The sequence below is a fragment of the Nanorana parkeri genome, unplaced genomic scaffold, assembly GCF_000935625.1.
Source record: "Nanorana parkeri isolate BGI_ZX_2015 unplaced genomic scaffold, ASM93562v1 scaffold725, whole genome shotgun sequence".
Taxonomy (NCBI): Eukaryota; Metazoa; Chordata; class Amphibia; order Anura; family Dicroglossidae; genus Nanorana; species Nanorana parkeri.
The window spans coordinates 450,904-457,797 of record NW_017306993.1 but is presented as its reverse complement, the minus strand read 5'-3'; positions in this window follow the sequence as shown (position 1 = coordinate 457,797).

Below are 6,894 nucleotides of genomic sequence, written 5' to 3'. Positions count from 1 at the left end.
GAAGACGAGAAGGAGGGGGAGGAGCCAGAGAGCCGGGCCGCCTCTGATGAATAGCATGTTTGATTGCAGTGATCGTTCACGGTGCAAAGTGCAGAACGGAGGTGACACCGTGCACAGCAATCTTGTAGTCTTGTTTACTGTGAGAGTAACAATAGCAGGACTGAACACTACCAGAACTTTCCAGCTGTGCTGAATTCCACTATTCACATGGGTGAATGATTTGTCATGTCTGGCCCAGATCTTCTCCAGCTGTGCCACTGCCAGTAATATTTCTGAGTCCCTGTGCTCCAGTGCATAATAGTTTCCAGCTTTCTGGGCCAGAACATTAATGTAACAATAAGAATTCCCAGTGCGCTAATACTGGCTCTCCTTAAACCAAACCAATCTGCCATGCATTGTTCCAATACCCTGTGGGGCTGAACAAAAAAAAAAGCTGCATAATTGTCCCATCCACAGTAAACAGTTAACAGTACCCCCCTCGTGCTGCACTATGGGGCCCTGGCAGTGGCGGGTGTGCAGCTGTCAGAATACCTGAACAGTGACTGCATCTGTCTGACCGCAGTCACTGTTTAGCTGAGATTTTTTTGGACCGGCTCCTGGAACAAAAATCACTTTTTGTTGAAGTGAGGGGTGCCAATAGTGCTCATTTCAAGCAGTGTACTGCCAGCTTTAGTTTTTCTCTACCCATTTTTGTTTTGACTATTGGAAAGCTCGTTGTTTGGAACGAAAACTCGCAAAAAAACATGTATCTTCAGGCGCTCCCATTAAAGTTAATAGGGTCGAAAATTTGTTATCCTGCCCTAAAGGAGCACCTATACGCCTTTTGCGTCACAAGTGGCAGCACATCGCTCAGATCTGAAGGGGCCCCATAATAATGGAAATCCTGTTTCTGGAAACACACAACAAATCACTCAACCTGATGACCTAATGTTCGAATGACCAAACTAGGGCTGTCCCCAAATGTGGTGTTGAAGCTGACGGTCTGGTTTCTGCATCTCTGGAGTGATAAAAGGCAGGGCTCACTTGGCTTTGTGGACTGGGCTGTGGGTAATTAGCTGTAAATGGACTATGAAGGAGTGGCGGGCCCGATCCCACTGTACGCCATCAGCACATGACTATATGCAGTTCCGATCCTACCGAACTGTCACCAAGACGTGGCAATACCCAAAGGAGCCTGTACGCTGACGTCACCATGGTAATCACTGGTAGAGGAGAGAAAGAGGATTGCATAAAAGAGCGTCCAGCCAGGTGGATTTGAGCCGACCACTACCAGGGGTTTAGAGAGAGGAGATGGTTGGATTTTATGTCACAGAGCGTTGTTCGTTGCTTTCAATGTAATTTTTTAGCGCACTTCCCTATTAAAGCTTTATAAAGATTTTATGCAATGTAGCGTTTTATTTCCTATGAGAAAACGTGAAGAACATTTTTTAGGCTGACTAAAAGTTCAATTTCTGGAACGGAGGAGAAGATGCGAGGAATGGAGCATTAATGGTGATTATAAGGACCATGTTTATATTGTAACACTTCCGAATACGTGGAGAATTATATTATGCCGGTCAATAAGAAAATTACAAAGAGTGTTTTATGGCTGTTTTTATTATGGTCTAATGTTCCCTATGAGTGCGATACTGAACATATTGGGGAAATCACTTGGATGCACTTTTATAGCTGTGGTGGAGCATGAGGTGGATCAAGTTTTTTGGGACAATTATTGGGAAGATTCTGGATTTTTTACAAGACTTATGGGAGGTTTTGAGTAGGAGAAGGGGTTATCTTTAGGACACTTGTTATAAGTGTAGCCCCTTCACCTTTTGTGAGGTGGCTAATAGACATTTAGTAATTGCCAGAGCTGTAGTCAGCCTGGTGGGATTATAGTTGGCATTTATTCGGTTAATTCCAGGTGTCTGGCATTGACTGTATGCCCCTGGGTGGAGTGTGACTCTGCTATATTGTGGGACAGCCAATGAGGGACATTGTAAGTGTATGTACAGTACAGCAGCCAATCACTGGGTTTCTCTCAACCAGTGGTGCATGCTGGGATAGGGTACATATACTGGAGGGAATTGTTATGTGCTCAGACTAGTTGGGACCAGCCATGGATTAGCATAGTACTGTGTGCTGTCCAGCCACCCCCTTGGCGAGGCCTGGGGGTGGGCAGAGCCTGGAGTGAGGCAAATGTTTCCCTGGGGCCTCCAGTATGGAGGAGGCCTGCGTTGCTGCCAGAGGAGGAGGACCAGAAAAATGGATGCCTTTTGAAGTTATCTGGATCTTAAAGGACTTCAGGGGCATAGCTGGTGTCTCTCCTGCTGAGGATTTATGCTCATCCCTACTCATCTGTTAATCCAATTACTATTCGCTGTAACACAAGTGGAGGTCTGGAGTCTATGTCTGTTACACCCTGGATGTCTAGGATCCCTATACCCTCTCTTCTCAGTGTGAAGATGTTTAACTACTTGAAGACCAGGGTGTTTCACCCCCTTCCTGGCCAGGCCATTTTTCAGTGTTCTGCGCGGCGGTACTCATTCAAGCAACGCTGTACTGAAACAAATTTTATACCATTTGTTGGGGACAGATAGAGGTTTCTTTTGGTGGTATTTAATCACCACTTATTTTTTACTACATAACAAAAAAAAAGTACCCTACATTTTTAAAAAAGAAAACCTGTTTCCCTATGAAATGTTATGAAACATTTATTATCACCCCAATTATTTGGTAAAATATAAAATACAGGGTCACGTCGGGTAAATAGACACCAAACAAGAAAATGACCACACCCAAAATTGGCTATAGGCGACGCTTTAAAAGTTTTTACTGTTCTACTGATCTAGTCATCTAGTGATGACCTGGTTATTCCAGCGGCTCCTAAGGGGGTGATCGCTACATAAACAATTTTAAATTATTTTCGATTATCATGTTTGGTTTATAACATTGCAGGTCTTTAGTCCTCTGTGCCTTCTAAACCCATTGTGTTTGGTATGTCTGCTCAGGGTTAAAGGACATACATATTTCCACTCTATTGCCAGAAGTATTGGGACACCCCTCCAAATCATTGGATTCAGGTCTTCCAATCACCTCCATGGCCACAGGCGTATAAAATCAAGCACCTAGGCATGCCAACTGCTTCTACAAACATTTGTGAAAGACTGGGTCGCTCTCAGGAGCTCAGCGAATTCAAGCGTGGTATGCCACTTCCTGTTCTAACATGACTGCCCACCAGTGCACAAAGCAAGGTCCATAAAGACATGGATGACCGAGTTTGAGGTGGAGGAACTTGACTGGCCTGCCCTCAACCCGATAGAACACCTTTGGGATGAATTAGAGCGGAGACTGCGAGCCAGGCCTTCTTGTCCAACATCAGTACCTGACCTCACAAATGCGCTCCGGGAAGATTGGTCAAACATTCCCATAGACACACTCCTAAGCCTTGTGGACGCCTTCCCAGAAGAGTTGAAGCTGTTATAGCTGCAAAGGGTGGGCCAACTTAATATAGAACCATACGGACTAAGACTGGGATGCCATTAAGGTTCATGTGCGTGTAAAGGCAGGCGTCCCAATACTTTTCGCATTTATAGTGTGTGTGTATATATTTTGTATGTTTATTATTCTTGCACCCCCCCAGGTCTAAAGTTATGAATACTGTATGAATTTTTTAAACTAATAGTGACTAGAAGGGTTACTAGGAGTGAGGTACCGGTCATATGCTTGTTATCAGGCCAGGCGACCTTTTATGGATTAATTGAGTCTGTCCAGTAATAATTTAGTATTCTATCTTCTTAGTATTTTATTATCCCCGCCATAAAACACCATTAATCCTTTTGCTGCCACAGATGTCGGTGGCAGCATGGCCCTTTAAACAGACTCCCGGTGGCTTTAGCCATTGGGACTCTTTAAAATTGTAAAGTCAACTGTCGGCCTTACAATAGAAGCGATTTTGGCGACTCAGCTACCTCCAGATTGCTTGTACGGGCCGGTAAAATGCCCGCGACAAACACGTTTGCGCTACACGTGTTGGGTATCAACGCGCACACCAGTTTGAGAGCAACAATTCTAGGGACAATATTTACGCATATCTCTTAATGACCTGTAGGGGCTTTTAAAGCGACGCCTATGGACTTTTTGGGGTAGTGAATTTTGTCACCGTTTCACAGATGCACACAATTTTTAACCTTGGCATGTTGGGTATCTATTTACTTGTCGTAACCTCATCTTTTAGATTTTACAAAAATATGTGTTTTGGGGCACTAAAATTACCTTAAGTGAATTTTGAACTATAATTTTGGGGTTGATAAAGAGTTGTGCCAATATCGCGCAACATAAACATTTTGCTACTGCCACCATTTTATTCTGCAGGGAGTTGGCTTTTTAGAAAATATATAATGTTTGGGGGTTTGAAGTAATTTTCAGGCCTAAAATGTGGATTATAACATGTGTGCAAAAAACTCCCCCCCCCCCCAAAAGGCATTGGCAGCGAATGTCTCAGTATACCGCGAGCTGTAGCTCGCGGTATACTGAGCTTAGGGTGACGGGAGGACGCTATTTTATGTCCTCCCGTTACCCTAAGGAGAACTATGGGGAAAAGCTTTAACCCCATAGTTCTCCTTTAAGGCCAATACACACCAGTCATAAAGGAGGCCTGAATAAACAACTCTGTTTTTTTTGGTCATTAGAATTAATTGAAGCTTTACAGACTTTCTTAAACAGAACACATGTAGCCCCTATATAGATATGTATATATGTGCTATTGCAGTGATTCATGTTCCTGTCTGCAAACAGTTAATTGCCTCTGTGTGTCCTGGAGGCAGAGACTTATGGGGATTGCAGCGCAGAGCAGAGACTGGGACATTGCAAGAAGGATCTCTGAAACTGCAACTCCCAGGAGGCTGTGCGTGAGAGAGGAGGGGGACTATGGGCTGTGGCTGCTGAGTGCGCTCAGTCCGGGACAGCTATCTGAAGAGGACAGACCTGTGTAACCCTGTGTGGGTTAAGACTGTATGCAACAGAGCTGTGTGGTCGCCGCTGACATACAGTGACACACAGGCTCTGTGTAGCAGTGCACAGACAGACTGACTTTAGTTTGCTGAGCCGGAAAGATTCCGATCGAGTGCCTGAAGTGAGGCCCAGTGACGCGGTTGCGGCAGGGACATCGCGGCCTGGTCGCACGGCCGATCCAGCCATCGGGGTGTCCCAGCCAGCAAAGCTGAGCGAGCGGAGTCAGACTGAGAGGACAGAGACAACTGCCCGGTACACTGGACGAGTGGAGACCTCCTGCAATGGACCCAGATGACTTCACCCTCTTCGACAGAGCTGACTTGAGGAAAGGGGACATCTGGTTTCTGCTAGCAGACTTCATCTCTCCCAATTGACCCTAGGAGTGGTGAGAGGCCTTTGGCCACTGTGACACCTTGTTTTTCATACCTGCACTACAGTATGGGCCCAACTTTGGCTAGCCTAGGACACTACTACTGGACAGTAGTCTAGAGAGGGTCGGACATTGTTAAAGGGAGACCTTAAGGCCCTGTTCACACTGAGCGATTTATCGCGTGGTAATTCCCGCGATATCGCGGCTATTTACCGTGCGATATCGGTCTCCAATGCTTGGCAATGGGGCAAAGGGTCCTGCTGTTGCGGGTCGTGTGTCGCTACAGCAGGACCCTTTTTGGAGCGGATTTTGCCGCGATTCTAGCTTGCTCAAGGCAAGCATTTGCGCGACATCGCGCAAAATCGCGCGGTGTGAATGGGGCCTAGAGGTACATACACCCAGCTGAAGGGAAACGTTTGAGACAGTTAGCCTCCCACACGTAAGTGCTGGCATGATATAGCTGCGGTTACTGAGTGGCAGAGTGCCTTATCCTGTTGCTAAATATCCTTTTATGTGATTGTTGAGTTTATTATTGCCTCATTTATCCTCATATCTTCCTTTGTCAGTAAATCTGCTATAAAACTATTCAAAGGTGTGTTGGCGTGTTGTGGATCCACATTTTGGGCGGTACATTGGTCATTCGACCCCCGAGGGGGTCCCGACCCACAGGTTGAGAACCACTGGTGTAGGGGGATAGAAATACCCGGTATATTCAGCGGCTCCTTCAGGGGTGAGCGCTACACACATATTTAATGGGTGATCTGATTTACTTATAACTACAGTGATGAATTTCAATAAGCTGAGGAGAATATGGAATTTCCTACTTAGCATTAGGGTGTCCAGACCTCATTACCATCACGCAGATGCACATCGGTTTAGATCTGGCTGCTCATAGACCAACATTGGGTTTTCAATCTGGTCCGCCTGAAAAACTGACAGCTCATCTGATCAGACCTCCTGTCTGATAGGGGCCTAAGGGTGGTCAGCTGCAGATCATCGAAGTCTGAATGATCTTAGAAGTTTCTCAAACTGATTCAAAATATGTGTGGAATTCACATGAAAGATCGCATTAGCCCATCAACAGCTGGTGCAGGGCCTTAAGTATGTTTGCAACTCGGCCTTGGAACTCGGCCTTGGATGCACCCCTGATGTCGAAGGTGTCCGTATCGGTGGTCACGCTTCGCTGTTTGTTTTGGCTTAAGTGTTGGTCGGCTGACCAGGCTTCCAAGAAGGCTCTGACGGAGCTCCCCTTTGCTGGGAACCATCTGTTTGGCTCCACCCTGGATGAGATCATTAAGGATTTGACGGGTGGTAAGAGTACCTTCCTGACGGGGGGGTAAGAGTACCTTCCTGCCTTAGGCGCACAAGACGGAGCAGCGTCGGAAGCCTGGGCCCTCCTCCGCTCACAAGCGGCTTTTTCTGCCCCCTCCGCCCTCCGAGAAGGGCGGCAAGTTCACCAAAGCCTCCTCTTCACGGTCTACCAAGCGTCCCTGGCAGCCTAAGTCTGCCAAGCCCCCGTCCGCATGAAGGTCGAG